Source organism: Carassius carassius, chromosome 39, assembly GCF_963082965.1.
Source record: "Carassius carassius chromosome 39, fCarCar2.1, whole genome shotgun sequence".
Classification (NCBI taxonomy): domain Eukaryota; kingdom Metazoa; phylum Chordata; class Actinopteri; order Cypriniformes; family Cyprinidae; genus Carassius; species Carassius carassius.
This window is the reverse complement of record NC_081793.1, coordinates 6,946,011-6,968,966: the sequence shown is the minus strand read 5'-3', so window position 1 is coordinate 6,968,966 and position 22,956 is coordinate 6,946,011.

Below are 22,956 nucleotides of genomic sequence, written 5' to 3'. Positions count from 1 at the left end.
ATGAAATGAAAGTGCGCTTTGTTTTGCGCCATTCAAGTAACCTACCATCGGCACCTAAATAGGCTATGGAACCTGATAACTATACACAAATAGACCTATTAATGAAAAAAAAAAAAAAGACCAAGAAAAAATACAACCTGAGCCTGTCGCTCACACACTATGGATTTACTTTCCCTTAAGGTTACTGTGCAGGAAAAGGATATCGTCCACAGTCCCAGGTTTAAGTTGCATTCTCTGTTCTTGAATTACAAATCCAGCTGTGGAAAAGTGTCTCTCGCAGCACTGTCAAAGGGTCGCAGTGGTGGTGACGTGATGGGTCAAATGTCATATCGTTGTTGCGTATATGTAATGGTAATTTAGACATACAAATATTGCAAATATTTTTTGTCCGCGCTACTACCCTACCGCAATGAGCTGATTATCCACTCCCGCATCCCCGCCCGTGATTTTTAGGAATGTCAAAATCCACCCATTTCAGCCACTTTTATGTGGGTATCCACGGGTACCCGACCCGTTGCAGGACTCTAGCGCACATGAATATTTGACCTCACTGACGAACAGCCAATCAAGTGCCTTTGCATTTGATTTACTTTTTGCGGAGCAGGTTAGCCATGGAGTGTAAGTTACTATGGCAATGAACGCCACTAAAAGCCAAGCCAATTGCAGGCGCATCACAGTAAATTAGAATGTCGTGGAAAAGTTCATTTCAGTAATTCAACTCAAATTGTGAAACTTGTGTATTAAATAAATTCAGTGCTGTTGGAGGTTATGGATCGTGCCACGGCAAAGTTGGACTTGCCATGAAAGTGCGCTAACAAGGTGATGCCGTGAAGCTGCCTTGCTGAGCGTTATGTTTCTGACCTTAGCCCCCCAGCTCAGGTCAGCCTTCCATTTCTGCATGATCTCCATACAGAGATCAAAAAGAAATTAAAGAGACCATTTTCTTCTCGCATCCATCGGTGTCAGCATTAGAGTTGTGCTGACATTTAGGCGAAGTGCGAAAGCGGCTATGAGATGATGCCCCCTGTAGAAAGAGCTTTCTTTCGGCGGGGGAGACATCCTCTCCTAATCTCCCTCCTTGCCATCTAAGCCCCGTCAAGAAATATACCTCACTTAAATGGCAAGGCATATGCAGCAGCAGGTCAGGCTGTGGCTTTATTACACACGATGGTGGTGCTTCAAGCATATCAGACTGATCTGCTAAAAGACCTGGATAGAGGCGAGGGCCTTTCTCCTGATCAGGCAGCTGAGCTGCACCGCACCACGTCTCTCTCTCTTTATGCTACCAAGCAGGCCACCTATTGGTGCTATGGTGGCCATGGTGGTAGTGGAGAGACAACTGTGGATGAACCTGGCAGACATCGTGAAGAAAGAAAATGCTTTCTTCTCAATGCTCAGGTTTCATCTTTTGAACTTTTCAGTATTTCCGCTGTGATGGTGATCGAGAAGTTCAGGGAGATGAAGCCGCTCTGCTGCTTTCAGATCCTTCATTCCACAAAGGTCCAGGTCTGAGCCCGAACAACATAGGGGTCTTAGCCTGTCTTGATCTGAGGATCAAAGACGGACACAGAAGGCTAGTGTCGCGGAATCGTGGGTCACGAGGAAGTAAACAGAACCTAAGGGATGTAATACAGACAAGGCAGCGTTCTCGTGTGAATCAGAGTGATACCTAGGTATCTACTCATTCCCTTTGGGGATTTTTAACTTCTGCTTTTATCCTCCACTTCCTAATTCCTCTGTAACCACCAGCTCTCCACCTGATCGAGGTTAGGTGGAAACCTCTCGCATAACAGTCTCCTATACTGAACCTATATTATGTTTTTGGCTGGTTCTATGTTCATAGCAACCACCTTATTGATGGTCTGTACTAAAATGAGGTGCCCCTTGACAGGGTTCCAGCTCAGGAGGGTGGGTGAGTATGTAACCCTTTCTGTATATACTTATGTGTATTAAATTGCTGGTGGTTATGTGTCTACTAATAAACTCTGTGAGTTTCCTTTGCAGTGCTCAGTTACAGTGTTTACTAAACACTCGTCAGCACCAGCCATTCGGCTTCATGTTCCGGTATTAGGCGCCTGAGATCACAGGTTTCTGTGGGAGCCTCCTTGATCATCAGGCCTGGCACAACACTGCAGGAAGTTCCATGGATGTCTGGCAAGGCGGCTGAGATCACAGGTTTCTGCTGGAGCCTCCTTGATCATCAGGCTTGGCACAGCACTGCAGGAAATTCCATGGATGTCCGGCCAGGTCACCCTAAGGGGTCTCCTCTGCTTAGTTGTGCTGTCGCATCCAGCGGGAAGTGGAGGTGGCAGTTACAGAAGTCTACTTGTATATGCTGCTTCAGGTGATGCTCCCCTTGCCAGAGGTTTGTAAAATTTGAGCTTGCCTCTCCCATGCGGTTCAGCAACTCTGCGATTCTTAGGAACCTTTAGGTACACAGGCTAAGCTCTGTGTACTTTCTGAAAACCACATGGTGGCTAGTGTGCACATGAACATTTTTCACCACAAGTGGTGAGTGTGCACCACTTTGCACACTTTGGAGTTCTCCTCTCATATGAGACTGAGTTCTCAGTTTTTTCCCACTCCAGCATTATTTCCACAGATTGAGTTGATGACTCTCAAACATACTGTTTTTAGATGCACATTTCCATCTATGAGTGCCACGAGAGACCCTCCTTAGAACAGTATTTGAAAATCCATGCTATGGTAAGTGTGAATATGAAGTCTTTGCGCACTTTCTGGAATCCACACTGTGGTAAGTTTGCATGCTATTATTCTGCATTCTTTCTAAAAATCTATAGGGTGAGGGCTTCTTGCGGTTGCTTTGTGCCCTTTCTTGAGTTGGTAAAAGCCCCGTTCATCTTGGGCGCCACTCCACCTATGTATCCTCGGATACCTATCTAAACAGGGATCTACTAGGGATCTACTAGGCTACTAGGGATCTGTTGAGACAGCCCCTTCAGCATGCTTATGCGAAAGCAAGCGGTAGCCCCTGTGTGACAGGCAAGACTTGGTATAAAATGCTAGGTTCTTAGCCATATCCCTTTAAAGGAATCTTTCCTGATTCCAAGTCTTCAGCTCTACCCCGGGCCGAGGCCCTAACAATTAAGTTGGGTATGTAGCTGTCACAGACAGCCATCTAAACGTCCCAGGGGCAACTCCCATGGAAATGATAGAGTTGGTACTTAGTGTTCGCCATGATTCTGTCCTGCACTCCCCTCAGCATGGCGGCATGGGTATACTGTTCCCCATAGTGACCCCTAGAGGATGCAGTTCGAAGTGAACATCTCAGGTTACGAATGTAACCATAGTTCCCTGAGTAGGAATTGAGACACTGTGTCCTCTAGCTCCCTGCCATGCTTCGGACGCAAGCTTCAGATGAAGAAGTGAATGACGTTCTCCTGCTGCCTGTTTGTATGTAGTCGCGCCGGTAGTGATGTCAGAGGCTGTCACCGGCCAACTCGTTGGTGTTTTTTCAATGTATGCTTCAGACATGGGACAGGCCGAGGTGTTCCCCATAGCGAGCCCTAGAGGACGCAGTGTCTCGTTCCCTACTCAGGGAACCATGGTTACATTCGTAACCTGAGACGTTTTTCATTTCAGAAAGGGACGTTTGTCAAACCCGAGAAAGCAGGGTAAGTCAAGCCCGTTTCTAATAACTATACTTAGTTACCATGGTAACTTACTCTATGAACCTAACCTGGTCGGGCGCAGGTTTTCTTCTGTAAACTCAGAGTTTCTTTCAGTATCCTCCCCCTTTTTAAAGCACAAGCGATGTTTAAATACTTCATTCATTCATGCACGCTGCAAAAATGCTTTAATTACTAAATATTTTTCTTATTTCAAGTACAAATATATATATATATATATATATATATATATATATATACAGTGTTGGGAACGTTACTTTAAAAAGTAATTAGTTATAGTTACTCACTACTTGTTCCAAAAAGTTACCATTACTCCTGCTGCTGCGAATCTCTGTGTAGCTGTTGCTTGTGTGTGACTGTGTGTGTTTGGTGCCGCTGGCGCGTGTGTGTAAAAACACTGGCTCTGATTGGCTACCATGAAACACATGACTCTGCCTTAGCCAATCATAATCGCTTATCTCGTTATTAACCAACCTGCTCACTCGCTGTGTGAGCCAGGGGTGCGTTCGGATTGCATATTAAATCAATGCATAGTAACGCACAGCATTTAACGTTCAGTAATGATGGGAAAAGTAATTAGTTAGATTACCCCGTTACTGAAAAAATAACGTCGTTACCTAACGCCGTTCTTTTAAACGCTGTTATTCCAAACACTGTATATATATATATATATATATATATATATATATATAAACAAATTCTTAAATCAAGATGGATTTTCTATATAAGAAAACTTATAATAAAAGTATAAGTTATCTAAATAAGATATTTAGTCTTGTTTCCTTTTATTTAAATTTACAGAAATTTATCTGCTAGTGTGCTAATAAAAATAATTTAATGCAAATGGAAAACAAGATTGTTTTCAAAGTCACTTAAATCATCTTTCTTCCATATTCTGTTGCCTGGATTGAACTTCGGCAGATTATCTTGGCCATGTCTACATGTCTAAGATCTTTGGGTTGCTGCTATATGATTGGATAATTAAATATTTGCGTTAATAAGCATTTGAACAGGTGTACCTAACAAAGTAAGAGGTAAGTGTAAATTGTGAGAACTAAGAAGGTTTTCCTCCCAAAATCTCATTTATGATGAAAATAATGAAAATAACAAAACAATAATATAGCACATTAAATATCACCCCTTTTATTTGTTATTTGCTTTTTTTTTTTTTTGCTTTTGTTTTTTTTTGTTTGGTAGAATTTGATGTGGGCATGTTCTTCATTGTTTACTGAGGCAGTGAACTGAACGCCCTTCACACATGAGATCACAGATAAGTATTTAGTAGGGCCAGCATCTGAACATTCTTTGTTGAATAAAAGTGAAAGCAGGTATGACCCTGACACTACAGTCGAATGGGCACATGGACTGGCATGGATGTTGGCAAAGAGTTGACATAAATGAGAATGGGGGAGGCTCCTGGCTTCATGAGTGAAACTTGTATGAGCATGACTGAGGGTGAGATTGAGACTTAGGAAGGGTACTGTGTACATGAGTTGGCACTGTGAGAGTGGGCAGCGCTCATCTGCCTGAAGAGATAATCCCTCTGTAAAGTCACGTCTCAGGAACTGGACAGATGGCACTGGCCAAGCCAAGTGAACACGTGTGCGGTTGAAAGCATTTTCAGCATCTCCATGCCTTGGTTCACAGTAAATGATGCTTTTCACAAACTTTATGCATGTGCAGTGAGTTAAATGTGCATTCTGGGTAGGCACTGTGCGCTAGGTTTACTTTATTTACATGTTTGCATAATTTTAATGCTAATAATTTGTAACATTTTATATGAATACAATTTTTAACAGTATTTCGCAAGTATTTAGCCAAAACAAAATCTTGAGCTAGGAGGTAAAGATTTGGAAGCAAATTATTTAAAAATATCAGTACACCGTAAAAAAATTATATGATGAAAAAGTCATGACAACTTTTGTTTTTAAGTAATTTTGACTCATAAAAATAATTTAAGCAATTTCAACTCTTTTTTTAAGTCAGTTTAATGTCACTGAAATTCAAGGAGCAGAATGTAGTTCAGTCAACTTAACATTTTAAATTATAGCTTATTGGCACAAACCAGCCAGATCTCTGAACATGGATTCATGCACAGTCAAATTTGTACATGAATTCAATATCAGAGTCCTTTCCAAGAAAAAAATTAAATAAAATTCAGCAAATCTAGACATTAGACATTAGACTATGTTTAATACATAAAGACATCTCAGTGCAATATGGGCAGACAAGAGCAGACTATACAGTGACCTACTGTAACTAAATCAACTAAATCACAGAGGAACCACTCCCTCGAAGATTATGTTGAGCAATTCCTTTGTCTCGCCAATTAGACCATCTTCCCAGATGTCTGTCTGTGCACAATCCTGCATGCTGGACTAAACACTGCCATACGAGCGCAGTTGTCCAGGGAGAGTCCTTAAAGGAGCTTTGCTGCTTATGTGGAGTGGGTGCTGAGCTCTTGCGGATCTGCCTTCATTGTCGGCCTCACTGATGAAGATGCCAGCCCCACTTCCAACCCATTGCCCAGCCAGTCACCTATCCTTCTGCATGAGCCCACTGCAGATGGAGAACCAGAGCCCACCATGACCAAAGAGCTATCATGAGAAGAAGCAGCTGAGCCTGCCATCATCCTGCAACCTGAGCCCTGAACACTGCACATCTCTGAGGGAATTCTCGTGGAATATGAGGGTATGGATGCAAGCCCCATCCACCCTCCTGCTACTGAGAGTGGGTGTTTACTAGACTTGGACACTGTTTTTCAGTTTGGAGCATTAGAGATTTTCCTTCCCCTAAGCCTACCTAATTTTGTTCATCTGTCTGATTCCCGGGTCCAAACTTCCCTCTCCCACCTCCTTTCCAGGAAGCTTTGAGACTTTTTTTTTTTTTTTTTTAGGATTTTGTGTATTTTTACATTTTCCTCAGTCATCACCCACTCCTGCTGTCCAGTCATCTTCATCCCCTGTCAGTCCCCCATGTCACCTCCTTCTCAGTGGTGGGGCTCCATCTTGTGCCTGCTGGGAGTCTTCATCTTCTGGACCTGAGGACCCAGTGGCTCCGCCACTGGTCTCAGATGTCTCCTTGCCACCTCATCCTGCCATGCTCAATTCTGGCATGGACCATCGGCCAGTCAGCCTCGCTGGGCTTCCTCGGTCAGTCGACTCCACCTGGGTCGGACTTCGCCATGCCTCCACTGCAGACTTGCAGTCCATCCACTGCTCTACAGCCCTCCACCCCTTCAGCTACAGCCCACTCTGCACTCCTACAGGCTCCAACTCCTTCCTCTGTGTCTGAAGCTTCCTCTCTGGCCTCTGGATCCCCACTTACATCTCAGGCAAACATTGCTATGGCGCTGTGGTGCCCACCTGGATCCTCTGCATCGCTTCACCTACTCGCCTCTCTAGCACCGTCATAGCCTCCGGTCTTCCCCTATGGTGGTGTGTGTTCCCATTATGCCTGGGCTCCTCCCTGCTGCTCACAATCATCTTTGGTCTGGACACCTTGGTGCAAATAAAACGTATAATTAGGTGCTGCAACATTTTTTTGAAAGCTTTCTTGAAAGCTGATGTGTCTCAACATTGTAAAACTTGCCAAACTTGTCAAACCAAAGGGAAGCCCAATCAAACTGTCCCACCTGCTCCACTTTGTCCTATTCCAGCTACAGGTAAACCATTTGAAGGTGTTCTTGTCAACTGTGTCGGCCCACTCCCACAAATTAAATCTGGTAGTATATTTTAACAGTTAAAGTATATGTGCTTCTATGTGATTTTCAGAAGCAGTACCATTGTGAAAAATAACTGCTAGAGCAGTCATTAAAGCTTTGACAAAACTTTTAACCAAGTTCAGACTACTGAAAACTGTTCAAACTGATCAAGGCTTGAATTGATCTAAAGTCTTTAAGAGTGCTTTGAAGGGTCTAGGAGTTCCAAGTCATGTCCAGTGCCTATCATCCTGAATCACAGGGTGCTCTGGAGTGATGGCATCAAACTCTGAAATCTGCTCCTTGAAAATATTGTCTCGAGACAGGGAATGAACAGGATGATGGTTTTATTTGCCCTTCATGAAGTACACAAGAATCACTTGGCTTTAGTCCGTCTGAACTGGTCATAACATACGGGGTCCTTGAAGTGAAGTGGCATGTGGCCAAGTATGGTGACCCATACTCAGAATTTCCAAGTGAACACACAAACACCGTGAACACACATGGAGCAGTGGGCAGCCATATTGTTGCAGCGCCTGGGGAGCAGTTGTGTTTCAGTGCCTTGCTTAAGGGTTTAACCTTAGTCATGGTTTTGAGGGTGGAAGAGAGCACTGGATATTCACTATGGTGTTTTCCAAACAAGGTATATCACTCTCCGAAGGGCACTTTGGAGTGAAAACAATCATGGCCACCATATTGAAGGCTCGTTCCAAATCAAAGTGCTCATAACTGTACACTTCAAAGAGACCTTCAGAATGAAGGATTTCGAAGGCTACAACTGATGAACACTTCAGGCTCCCATGATCCTTTGTGCAGATTCTTTGCATGATGATGGTGCCTCCATGTGGGCACGTGATGATGATGCAAAAGAGAACTTCAAGAAACAGTTGTTTGGTCTCCTTCACCCTTCACCCCTTCAAAGCTCTCACTCTTGAGGGAGGGTAAACCCTTTGAAGGGATTTGGGCATAGGGATGAGCCCTTCTGAATGGAACGCAGCGGGAGTCTACATGTGATTAAATGTACTGCTTGCTGCTGAATCTCACAGAGTAAATAATAATCTTGAACAGATCGCTTGTCTTTTGCAAGTTATTACATTTTGGTGAAGAGGAGAGATCAAGTCAAATCACCTTTATTTATATAGCGCTTTTAACAATATAGATAGTGTCAAAGTAACTTTACAATATTAAATATGAAAACTGTGTGTCAATAATGCAAAATGCCAATAGTAAGCACTCAATTTTCAGTTAAAGGCTGTTCTCAAAGGCAAGTCTCTGGAGTAATCCAGCTTCTGTCGGCAGAGGGATGTGGACCAGACAGGCTGATTACTTCCTAAAACCCAGCATGCGCACAGGACTAGCAACCTGAAAGTAGATTGAGGCACAGGGTGGCAGTCCTTCGCTCTACACATCCTGGGTTACAGGAAAATATAGAGATTAGAGCAAAGCAGAGCACAGAACATCAAACACTATGAACACTAAACAGTCTACTCACAACAAGGATTACACAGAAGAGAAATATAAAGGAAAGGGTAATAAGCGACAGTTGGAGTAGAAGCAACTTATGATCTGCACAGCCCCACCGCCAGATAAGCACTGGTCACGAGCTGTCGAAGCAGACATGACAACATAGACAGCAGAGGGAGCGAGGAAGGCACCCTGACCCATGACACACACCATTTGATAGTCAATCTCAGTCTTGGGAAGAATATTTGGAATTGCTTAAAGAACATTTCAATTGAGGCAAACCTGTAGAGGTGCAAGTTGAAGGAAAAATTTTAATCTAACTGAAAGTGAAAAACTGCACACTCACTAAAGCATATGCCTTTTTTCCTAACATTTGAGCTACTGTGGTTTTTTGTCAAGGTATACTGACAAAATGGAAAGTAGTGTAAGTAAATGAGATATTTGTACACAGCTGAGAGTGGTTAGTTAATTTTTCAATATAATATTTATTATATAATTATTTCACAGTTATTTGATTTATTAATATTTATATTTATTGATTTATTTTTGGTTGAAAATGTTTAAGTTTTTGGTGCTTTATCAATAATCAATTGATTGACTTGTCGATGTAATATAGATATATATATACTTTTGACTCCTAAATGGATTGACTTGTTTGTATTATATTTATTCTTTCCATGTCAGAATCTAATTCTTAATCAGTTAACTATTTATAATTTGGTGATTACTTTTGAAGTGATTTTATTTTAAGTTTTATTTGTGTGTGTGTGTGAAATTTTGTTGGATTGAAATTTTAATTTTTTCTGTTTGTATAGATAAAATTATTGATGTTATCACTTGCAAGGTTAGACTCTAATTGTTATTTGTTTAATCATTGGATTATTTGAATCTCACCAATCTCAGCTGTGTACAAGTATCTTCTTTACTTATAAACTTTACCTTGACAAAAGCAAAAAATCCATCTTGGCAAAGATGGATTTAACATTTTAAAAAGGCATTGAAAGTAGTCCAAGCAATGGAAACAGTCAATAAAGATGTGAAAGATTTGCAAGCTCAATGCCCAGGAACATCCATTTCAATGAGAGTGCATAAAACATAAAATGTCAGAGTAGCAAGATGATACTCAAACCAGAGCATGTTGCAGATGTGGATGAATGTAGATTTGCTTCTTAGAAATGTCATAAAGGTGGGAATCAAGGACACAATGAAAGTATGTAGATCAAAAACGTTTCTTTTGGGGGAAACAAACTTTCAAGACGTAAGAGAGGAGGACAGAGAATGCATTATGTTAGCAGATAAAAAAAGTGCGTCTGATGAAGAAGGTATTTTTTACAGTTTATAGGTTGCAAGAAACAGAGATTCTGAAAGTAGCTCCACTAACTATCACATTGCTTTTTAATGAGTCAAATGCACTGTTCGAAGTGGATTTGGGCTGTTGTGTGACAGTAATGAATAGGTCAAATTTTTCTAAATTGTGGGTAAAAGATAAAAATCCTGAATTAAAGACCTGTTCCTTGAATTTAAAAACCTATACTAGCCAAGTTCTAACTGTGTTGGGTTCTGTATGAGTAGAAGTCAGACACAAGGGAATAGTGAAAGAGTAGTGATAGTGCCCTGAAAAAAGACCAACATTTATTGGGCAGAGGATGGATTACATGGGATTCAAGGGGTGGAAATTTTAACTTTGCCTGAAGTCCTTAGCCAACATGCAGAATTGTTTAAAGAGTTGGGTGAACTGAAAGGTCCACCGGCAAAGATTTATGTGGATAAGGAAGCAGTCCCAAGATTTTTTACAAAGCCAGACCAGTACCTTATGCAATGAAGGCAAATGTAAAGCAGACATAGAATGCCTATAAAGAGAAAACATCATAGAACCTGTTAAACACTCTGAATGGGCTGCACCTGTAGTACCTTTTTTAAAGTCTGATAATACTGTATGCCTATGTGGTGCAAGGACGTAAGTTAAAATTTGGTTTGTTAAACAACAGTCTGTTGTGGCTCAGGATGCTGTTCCAAATCTTGCTGCACCACAGAGTGTAACTTACACATTTTCTTTATCATAAAATCACATTATATATGTCCCAAATTATTGTTAATGTTCATAATGACTTTATCCTAGACTGGAAGATTGTGTATCTCACCACACAACATTCTTATGCCTGTATGCTTTAAATAGGGAGCTAATAATAGCCATAGATTGCGCTTTCTATTTCCAACTGTGTTAATTCCTGAAGTGAACTTCTATATTAACTCTTTTGGACTGCTGTCTTCAATTGGGTAAAATTCTCTGATTTGTGATTTCTCTGAGTTGTTCTGATCGCAGTGCTGCATTAATTAAATGCGCGTCCTTTAAAGCACGCAGTTTTCTACATAAAACTTTAATTTAACTTCTTAGGTAATATCAATAGCATGACGTTTCAGATGAGTCAAAAATTACAAAAACATATACATATATGCTTGATCAAAATTATTGCTAGGGACAGTTTGGCACTAGCTGGATATTGGTAGGCACACGTCCCTGGCATTCCCCCCTAATTCTACGCCCCTGATGAGTTGACTACAAGCTAACATTAAACAAAGTTTAAAATTTGGAACAGTACTACGTTACTTGGATAGGGGATTTGATTTCAACTTTGTCGGGTAAACAGAAGGAGTACACACAAAGGGTTATTTACTTACAGTGTTTTAATTTTTGGAGTCTCTTCTAGTCCCGCCATCTTCCAATGGACCATTAAGGGGTACTGCAAGGTCTTCCACATGTGGCAGTTTTCCTGGATGACATCCTGGGGACTAGTTGTAACAATGAGGAGCATCTCCAAACCCTATTGGATAGTATTGGATAGATTACAGGAAGCAGAGCTGTGGTTAAAATGGAGTAAATGTAAAATGTAAAAGATGTAATGTTCTTAGGCCATAAAGTGGATTAGACTGGCCTCCATCCAACACCAGATATGATGAAAGCTATTTAAAATGCTCCCTTGCCAAAGAATGTGACAGAGTTGAAGGATTATTTAGGACTTAATAATACTCTAATAAATTCTTGCCCAACTTGTTTACTCTATTACAGTAGTCCCTGCATACAAATTGCTGTGAGAAGATGCAAAATGGAACAGGGTTGCATCTACAAGGCTGGTGAGGATTATGGAAATGCAGTTGCTACTATTGTTGGCTACTATTGCCAACAGAATTTGGCACAGGAGGAAAGAATACTAATGCTGGAGAATGCTGATATCACCTTGATTACAGAAGAACAGGTGAGAGAGTGGACAAGAAAAGATACGGGATTATCCCGGATGAGCGAAACCATGCAAAAATTATATCTGCATGAATTAATTAGATCAGCGTTTGACCCATTCATATTAATTTTGTGTAGAGGATAGTATGTGGAAAGGATGGTTAAAACCTGTTATATGTGCCAAGAGCATAGAAATGTTCCAGCTGTAGCCTCACTGCATCCTTGGAATTGGTAATGACTGCATGTGGATTATGCAGGACCATCCATAGGGGAAATTTTCTTTGTCTTGACTGAGACAGATTCAAAATGGATGGAAGTGAATCCACTGAATTGAGCCACATCTACTACCACCATTTAATGTTTACAGAATAGCTTAAGTAACCACGGATTAACTGAACTGACTGTATCAGACAATGGCACTTATTTTGTTAATTCAAAGTTCCTGAATAAAAATTAGGTGTGGCATGTTACTTCTGCACCTTTACTTATAATGCTTCCAGTTATGGTCTAGTAAAATGGGCAGTGCAAATTATTAAAACCATGCTTATAAAAAATGTTTAATTATTATTATTTTTTTGAGAACTCATTTTCTTAAGTTTTATTCAGTTTATTGGACTGATGAATTTTAAAATGTGTTTATGTGTGCAAATTATCTCCTTTTTAGTGCCAAAGTGTTGTCTGCCCTTGACGTGGGGAGAAAAAAAAGGCAAGAAAAAAACTATTTAAAGTAAGATTGATTTGTGAATCGAAGATTGTTTGGGGGGGGGAAAGAATTGTGAACTGTGATGCTATTTTTGACCTGTAAAACTGTGAACTGTGATGCTATGCTATTTATTTATTTAAATGGTCTTGTAGTTACATGATTGTTGAGAAAAAAATAGCATTGTGATTAATGCTGTGGTCCCATTTAGCAACTTGTTAGCAACCATCTTTTTCAAGAAACACAACAGTTAAAAAAAATAGGGAAAAAAAGAGTGGGGTGTAACTGGTGTGTTTTATGTCATAGAATGAAACTTGAAAGTATCTTGAGATTCTTAACCACTGACCTTATTTTAGGAGATTTAACCAAAATCCAAAAAAAAAAAAAAAACATTGACTCTGGCATGATGGATGCAGAAGTGCTAAAATGCTAACTTTCTTCCAGGTTCTTGCCTACAAAGGGACATCATATTTCCACCACTCTTATTATGAAAGCTTGGGGGGAAAGAGATGTTGTAGAGTGAGAATCAAAAGGGAGTTGTTGTGTTGACTAGTACAGGGCAATCTAATTCTGTTTGTATTTTACAACTTATATGTCAGCAAGTTTAGAATAAGCTGATGAACACAATAATGCACTGAAATGAGAAGAGAAGACGTTTACTTATCTGGACGGTTTACTTATCATCCGTTTGCAAAATACTTGTGCTGTTGCAAAAGAAGCATTCTTCTCTGTTGAAAAAGAAAATGAAGCGCTTCTCTGACAAGCAATCAAGCGTTGGTTAATGTCTGTGGTTTTGGGTGAAATTCCAAATTGTAAGGTTTACTTTGATGATGTGATTAATTATTCTTATACCTGGACTGACCACATTCCTGTATTGCATGATCGGTTTAGTTGTTTAGCTGCTGCCTCCTTAAATTTGAACTTGGCAAAATGCAAGTTTGTAAAAAAACTCGTGTTATGTACCTTGGAAAACTGGTTAGGAATGGTATGTAAGCCCAGTGGGCACAAAAGTGAATGCTATTCTTGCATATCCTATACCTACTGTACTACACGAAGAGAGTTGTAACAAAGTCCTTTTAGGCAAGTAGTGCCACTCGGCCGCCATCTTGGCAACGCCTCTGGGCAGCTATTTCAGACTAACAAGACCAGGCTCCTATCTAAATGATTGGGCAGAGAGTCAGAACTGCACTTTCACTGGTCACTGGGACATAAAAACTGCATGTATAGAAACAGCAGTAAAATATGATAAAAATCGCTGAAAATGTTTTAATGACTTTGCCCCAAAATAAGGTTTAAAACACCTTTTTCCCCACAGGTTATACTTTTACTATGCATGCGCAAGGGTTCACGACACCAACTTCATTTACATCTCTATCCAGAATGCCGGTGTCTTTTACTTAGAATGTAAGGTAAAATATTTGTGGTCGGTATAAAATGCTTTAACTGGTTAGTCAGGTGCCTTCCCGTTGTTATCACCCTCTTCTGTGTGGATTCCATCTGATCTTGCACACACCACAACTTGCTGTTGCCAATCACTGTCGCAAAACCTCATCTGTGTGCATGCATCAGTGGAACCAGACGATAGGCTTAAATGTTTACCAGGTTGACTGTTAAAAACAGATGATTGGCTTTCCAGCGGGATGGGCGGGACATGTGCATACAACCGCCATCTTTGCCGTTATGGGTTGTCCTTATATAGTTGTATGGAAGATTGAGGAAGTGGCATGTCTCTTATAAATTGTCTCTGGTTGTAATGATTTCTGGGGATGGCTGGATTTTTCTACAGTGGTTTAATGAAACTGTGCAGTCTTAAAGTTGCTTTTAATTGGACTGATGAATGTCAAAATAAGTTTATGTGTGCAAATTCTCTTCTTTGCCCCAGTTTTGTCTGCCCCTGATGTGGATCGTCTGTTTAAGCTTGAAGTGGACGACAGCAAGACCTGGAGTTTGAGCTGTTCTTCTTCAGGATGGTGCTGTCGGCATATCTCATCTAGTGTCTTATTGTTCTGCTAAATTTGCAGCACTTCGATGTGAATGTTGGTTATACTGCTATATCTATTTTCGTTTTTTTCTCTTTCACTCTTGTTTGCTTTTGATACTTCACCCACTGTTACTCTCTATTGTAACGGTGTATGTCCATACATTGGAAATCAATGGTAACCAAAAATGTTGAATAGATTCTTTAAAATACCTTGTGTAAAATGTCTACAGGAAATACAATTACATAAAGGTCATAAATGATAACAGAATTCTTATTTTTGGATGAATTAACCATTTAACCACTGAATGTATAAAAACATGGACTAAGTGTCCGTGATGTCACTCGTAGGTTTCTAAAGAGCATTTTGAAGCCTAAAGAGGGTGGAGCCTAAAGAGTCTGACTGTCTGCTTATTGCTGACACTGGCAACCTGGAGGGGGAGCTGCTCTTTTCCACGAGATGGCGGACATAGCGCCACTCTATCCCCTGGAGGAAGGCCGGGTGGAGAATCATGTGTTCCTTTTTTGTTCTGTTCCACTGCTGGCCCAACAGCAAGCGGTACCCACACCTTCACAACAGATGCTTCCAGGTCATGGTGGGACCTAACATGCAGGCAGCTTCGGGGTCCTGAACAGGGCCCTGCTAGGGAGTTGCTAGCAGTGCTTCTAGCTTTGCATCTACACTATAGACAGGCGGAGACACAATTTAAACAATGTCCAAATTAAAAAAAAAATTATGTTTTGATACATCTTGTAGCTGGGAGGTTTAGTTAAAGCTTACAGTTTACAAATCTCTGGAAATACCATGCAGAAATTAATGGGCAAGATAATTTCAGGGCCACTGCAGTTTGTGGTCACTGCTGAGCTGTTTAGAAGTTCTTCTAAATTACTGAGCATGTTTGAGATGGCAATAAACTCAAGCATATACTAAGAGCCATTATGTTATGTCTTCAGAGGTGTTAGCAACACAGTTTAATGTTTTATGCCAAATTGTCAATGTGCACTAGAGTTCAGAAACAGTAGACAGCGTTAAATATAAAGGTCCAATTTTGAGTGACCTTTGACTGACTTCCAGAAACAAGTTCAACTGTATTGTAATGATCAGTCAGAAGCATGTGGATGCATTTGCAGCACTTTATAATAAAGCAAGTTCAACAACAGGCAATGGTCCAACAACAATGGCAGGAATGCCAGAGGCAAGACGGAGGCAGAGACTATACCGGGCAGGAGTCAGGGCAACCAGCAAACACTCAAAGTCCCAGAATGAGATTCAAGAGAATCAGTCAGTCCAAGGTCATACACAGAATAAATTCAGAATGGTGGGGGGAAAACATTCAGAAATGTCAGCTGGGGCAAGACAAGACTTTGTAATTAGTGTGAATGCTGGTTAAATAGGCCAGTGATGAGCAACACCTGTGCAGGTAATCTGTCCAGTACGGGGTTATGGGAAATGGGGTGAAAGTTAAAGTCCAGTTTCACTGTGTAATTGCGAGATTGTTTTCAATAGATTTTACAAATGACTGCCCAAAACAAAATCCAGTAAACAGATTGGTGTAGTGTGTGGTGTTACTGAATACATGTCATGAATCAGACTCCGATGTCCACCCGAGGGCACCCTCACCCGAGTATTAATAAAATGTGGCCCTGAGTTTTTGAATTTTAGGATTTTGTTGACTTCTAAAGTTAGAAGTCAGTGGAAATGAGTCTAAGTTCTGTGGGACTATAGTTAGAACAATATTTAGCAGAAGTGTTTTGTTTGGGGAAGTTGTAGTGACAGATAAGGCTGTGGTTACTATGAGGAGAGAAGTGAAAGTTCAAAGGTGTAGCTGCTAATCTTCATGTTGATCAATCTCTGTAAAACTGTTAAAGTCATCTAGAATAACAAATGGTATTACATTTTCATTTACATTTAGTCAGTAGTGTGCTGTGGGGTTTCAGTCAGGGCCTTCAGTAAGCAACTGTAACTACATACATTTACACATCTATCTTACACATCTCTGTAACAGCTAACGCAGCCTTATGCATATAATTCACATATTAAGCCGGACACAGGCTCTCAAAGACAATGACAGCTGATCAGCAATTTAAAGAGCAGTCTAGACGGGGGTGGGTTAAATTCAGAGTAAATTTCCTTTCATGGATAAGTAAAAGTAATCCACCAATACACGATTCACTATGAACATTCACGTCTCTCTAACATGAAGATGCAAATGCTGGACATCCACACACCACGCTTATAAACCATCACACACACCTCCATAACAATGTGCATGACTCAATACTTGTCGAATAATAAAGCACTCACCTGTAAATAAAGTCAGTGCGTCTGTCATTCCATGTCCCTTTACTCGTGTAAAAATTTAAACATAGCCAAATAACTTCTTGTGCTCGGTGCTAGCTGTTAGCCACTCATAGATACAATTTATCTTTGAAAACCGTTGTTAGCGAATTCGGGTTAAGTAGTTTATCCTTCAGTTCTAATCAAGTAATTGACTGACAAGAGAAGTCAATTACTTGATTAGAAGCACGCACTTCCTGGGGTCGAGGGTACTGCGCAGACTCCAACTGCGCTTGATGACGTAGATGTCACTTGAGCAACCTGTCTGACAATTGTAAGTCTTCTAATCGCTTAGCCAAGGGAAATCTGAATCACCCACCGAATCTTGTAGACGTTGTTGAATAATTTTGTCCTTTTGCTTTTATGGATTCTCTATGGGCTTCTCCCTTGACTTTATGCCTCCACGTCCCCCCGATTGCCTCATAGACAGTAAAAGATTGTCTGCGAGCTTCTCCTCCTGTCCATATGGTATTTGTCACAGGGTAAGCCTGCGACTATGCATGGACTACACACACACATACACGTTACGTGCATACACCGGCGTCATGTATTACAGTTTGTTAGCCAACATAGATTCATGTATGCATGGACCTGTGTAACATTCGATGTCACTGTGTGTTGTAAACTTGCTGTATGATGTCCTGTATGTAGTTTTTACTTAAATGAGAACTAGTAACCATAACACAAGTGCTTATGATGATAGCATAATAGAATTATCTTTTCTCATATACACAAATAAATCACCACTACAAGAAATTGACTCATCGGAGAGTCCATTCTCCTAACTATAAGAGAGAAAGGTTTCTCAAGTAATTTGTTTCCTTTGAATAAGTATGTTACGTATACTTGCATATGATTTCTTGCATGTATTTTATTGTTTTTGTTATTGTTTTTGTTATTTTCATTTTTATTATGTATTCTTGTGATGTATGTGAAACGTGTTACCTTTCATATGGTATGTTCCAGAGTAGGAGGAGTAGGGCCTATAAAATGGCTCCAGAGCGTTAGTAGGATAGTTCGGCAGTAATGCAATACTATGGATGCCAACTGCCGTAAAAATCCAATGAAGAAGAAGTAGGATAGTTCAAAGATAGGAGGCAAGGAGAGAGTCTCTGGGAAAGTGCTGCTTATGTAGTCCAGTTGCACATACAGGTCAGGTTATGTTTTATTGGTATAGATTGCTTTGAGTAAAAGCACTGTTAACTATGACCAACTGTTTCCTCTGTCAATTGGAGCCTCCAACCGCTCAAGTTCAAGTTCAAGTCTGCTTTATTGACAATTTCCACATGTACAGTACATACATACAGAGAATCGAAATTGCGTTACTCTCAGACCCCGGTGCATACAGATAACATTAACATTAAAGCCTAAAAAATCTAGATAAAATATAAAATTTAGATACAACTATACAATAAGGGAATGTAAAAAAGGCATATAATAAAATTAAAAATAAAGTTAAATAAAGCAGCGCAAGGCAAATGACAGATATAGTGCAAATCAATGAAGTGAACAACAGTGCAGATAAAAGATTTTTAGTGCAAAAAAAATCCCTTATTAAAAATATCTTATTAAGTCTGATTAAAGTGACAAGTGACAAAGGGCTCAAGAGCAGTTATTTTATTTAACTGACTGATGAGGTAGTGGAATGACGTCAGTTCCATGCTGAATGAGGTAGTGAGCAGACCAATGCTGCACAAAGTGACTGGTTCATGTCATCGTTTATTAGTGGGGGGGGGGGGTTCATAGTTTAGTGGTGCCTGGGGCAGAAGAGGGGAGGGGGGGGCAAGTTCGGGAGGGAGTTCAGCTTACTGACAGCCTGGTGGATGAAGCTGTCCTTCAGTCTGCTGGTCCTGGCCTGGAGACTCCGCAGTCTCCTCCCTGAAGGTAGCAGGCTGAAGAAGCTGTATGATGGGTGAGTGGGATCACCTGTGATGCAGAGGGCTTTGTGGGTGAGACGTGTTCCATAAATGTCCTGGAGGGAGGGGAGAGAGACACCAATGATCTTCTCAGCTGCTCTCACTATGCGTTGCAGAGTCTTTCGGCAGGACGCGTTGCAGGCGTCAAACCACACAGTGATGCAGCTCGTCAGGATGCTCTCGATAGTGCCTCTGTAGACGGTGTACATGATGGGGGCCGGGGCTCTGGCTCTCCTCAGTTTGCGGAGGAAGTAGAGACGCTGTTGTGATTTCTTGGCCAGTGCTGCATTGTTTTCAGTCCAGGAGAGGTCCTCTGTGATGTGCACACCCAGGAACTTGGTGCTGCTCACTCTCTCCACAGTCGCACCGTTGATGGTCAGAGGAACATGCTGAGTGTGTGCTCTCCTCAAGTCTACAACAATCTCCTTTGTCTTCTCCACGTTCAGAGAGAGATTGTTGTCACTTCACCACTTGGCCAGGCGGCTCACCTCACTCCTGTAGTTTGTCTCATCTTTGTTGCTAATGAGACCCACCACAGTCGTGTCATCTGCAAACTTAATAAAGAGGTTGGAGTTGTGTGATGGTGTGCAGTCATGGGTCAGCAGAGTGAAGAGGAGGGGGCTCAGCACACATCCTTTGGGGGCCCCAGTGTTCAGTGTGATGGTGCTGGATGTGTTGCTGCCGACCAGTACTGCCTGAGGTCTTCCAGTCAGAAAGTTCAGACTTGGGGTAGTAGACTTGATGTGGTGCATGACTAGCTGTTCAAAGCACTTCATGAGGATGGGGGTAAGTGCAACAGTACGGTAGTCATTGAAGCAGGATGGAGATGGCTTCTTCGAAACTGGAATGATGGTGGTAGTTTTGAAACGTGGGAACAACAGCCTGACTCAGTGAGATGTTGAAAATGTCTGTGAAGACATCAGTGAGTTCTGCTGCACAGTCTTTCAGTACATGCCCCGAGATGTTGTCAGGACCCGGAGCTTTGCATGCATAACAGTAATTTCTCTACTGTGCGACACAGAGTCGCAGATTATGACGCAATCGTTAGCCTGTTTTTACAAAAACTGCTTCTGTGGGTCCACAACGTAAGATACAAGGTAATGGGGCCTTTTATAAATTTTTGTGTTTCTTTAGAAATAATGAATGGACAAATGGAGTATTTAAATGCCTCAGATGTAAAGTTATTCGCTGTCAAAGTGACGTCAAAATGAATGGGAGTCAATGGAATGCTAACAGCAGGTCGGGGTCCGCTAGCCAATGGAGGCGCCCAGGGATGCTTCAATAAAATATGAAACCCTGCCCCCTATATATATATATATATATATATATATATATATATATATATATAAGGTAGAAATATGTAGGTATAATAGAAAAAATAGAAAGCTTTTGTTTGTTGTCGTTTTATTAAAAGATAAACAGATAAAGTAGAATTAAAATGGAATTTAAAGTGATAAAGATATAGGGTCAAATAAAGAAGAGATGGTTTTTTTTTGTTTGTTTAGCTGATTCTTGAAGATGGCTAAGGATTCTGATTGAGTTGGGCAGGTCATTCCACCAGGAAGGAATATTTCATAAAAAAAATCTATGAAACTGATTTTGTGCCTCTTTGGGATGGCACAATAAAGCGACATTCACTTGCAGAATGCAAGCTTCTAGAGGGCACATAAGTCTAAAGTAATGAATTAAGGGGTGCAGAGTCAGTGGTGGTTTTGTGGACAAACATTAATGCCTTTTTCATGAAATTTTATGCGAGCATCTATTGGTAGCCAGTGCAAATTTATAAACCGAGGTGCCATATTAATCTTGCTGCCGCATTCTGGATAAATTGGAAAGGTTTGATAGAACTGGCTGGAAGACCTGCCAAGAGGGCATTGCAATTGTTCAGCTTGGACAGAACAAGAGCTTGAGTATACTAGTAGTTCTCTAAAAGAGATGGGTTAAGGGTTAGTGAAAATTAGGCTGCTTTTTACTCACCCCCAAGGCATCCTAGGTGTGTATGACTTTCTCCTTTCAGACGAATCCAGTCAGAGTTATATTAGGAATTGTCTTTGATCTTTTAAGCTGTTTCATTGCACTCAGAGGGTGTTGAATTCCTTCAGTCCAAAAGACGTGAAATAAAAAATGCAATTTCATAAAAATAAAAAAAAGTGTCTCACATGGCTCCGGGGGTGAACAAAGGCCTCCTGTAGCGAATCCATGTGTTTCCAAAAAAATATCCAAAAATATCCATATTCAAAATGTAGTAATCACTTTAATCTAGCTTGCACTCACTGTTGTAAAATAAGCAGTTCCGGGTGAATTATGTCAGCTTATCACGATCGGTGTTACAGAGAACACAGGAGAGAGAACCAAGTGCGGGTATGATATTTATTTAAAGGGTAATCCAAAGGGGTAAACAGTCCAGGCAGGGTCAAAACCAGAATATCCAAATACACAAGACACGAAAACAAGGCAAGGCAAGGCAAGATGACGGACATGAAATAACCTCAACATTAAACAAGGACTCCGTAACACAGACTCAGACAGACCGGGTATAAATACACAGAAGGATAATGAGGGAACAGGAGACAGGTGGGGAACAATCAATTACTAAACAGGAGGAAGGTGACCAAATAAGGGAACAGGAAGTGATAAGGAGAAAGACACCGTGAGAAAGGAGGACACCTAGTGGAAACCCAGAGAACACAACCCAGACACTGTGACAGTACCCCCCCTCTACGGAGCGGCTCCCAGACGCTCCACGACAGACACAAAACAGAGACCAGGAGGGAGGCGGACAGGTGGAGGCTCAGGGGGAGGGACGGAGGGCAGAAAAGAAAAACATGGGGAACAGGCACCAGAATTGAAAACACAAAACAGGGAGACCAGGAGGGAGGAGGACCGGAGGAGGTTCAGGGGGAGGGACGGAGGGCCAGACTAACAGAAAGGAACAGGGACAGGAGTGAACACAAAAACAAAAAGCAAAAACAACAACATGAAGCCCCCCAGGGCGGGGCAGAAGACCAACAAATCCTTGTGGTCGACGCCAGAGTCCTCCAGGGCGGGGCAGAAGACCACCACAACCGTGTAGTCAGGGCGAGAGCCCCCCAGGGCGAAGCAAGAGACCACCACAACAGTGTGGTCAGGGCGGAAGTCCCCCAGGGCGGAGCAGAAAACCACCACAGCCATGTGGTCAGGACGAGAGGCCCCCAAGGCAGAGCAGAAGACCACCACAACCGTGTGGTCAGGACGGAAGCCCCCCAGGGCGGCGCCGAAGACCACCACGTCCTTGTGGACGAAGTCAGAGTCCTCCAGGACGGAGCGGAAGACCCCCACAACCGTGTGGTCAGGCCGGAAGGCCCCCAGGGCGGAGCAGATGACCACCACAGCCACGTGGTCAGGACCAGAGCCCCCCAAGGCGGAGCAGACCTCCGTGCGGCTGGACCAACGGGACGACGAAACTCTGGTAATCCCCTGGTGTCCTTACTGGATTCCAGAAGATTGGTGCTGGCCTGACACTGCTCATGAAGATCATTGGTGACTTGTATTTGCTCATGAAGATCAATAGTGACTTGCCTTTGTTCATGAAGATCACCGGTGACTTGACTCAGTCCATGAAGATCACCGGTGACTTGACTCAGTCCATGAAGATCACCGGTGACTTGACTCAGTCCTTGAAGATCACCGGTGACTTGACTCAGTCCTTGAAGATCACCGGTGACTTGACTCAGTCCTTGAAGATCAAGGATCAAAGATCAGTCTCTGGAGGATCAGCGGTGACCAGCCCTGACTCTGGAGGATCAGCGGTGACCAGCCCTGACTCTGGAGGATCAGCGGTGACCAGCCCTGACTCTGGAGGATCAGCGGTGACCAGCCCTGACTCTGGAGGATCAGCGGTGACCAGCCCTGACTCTGGAGGATCAGCGGTGACCAGCCCTGACTCTGGAGGATCAGCGGTGACCAGCCCTGACTCTGGAGGATCAGCGGTGACCA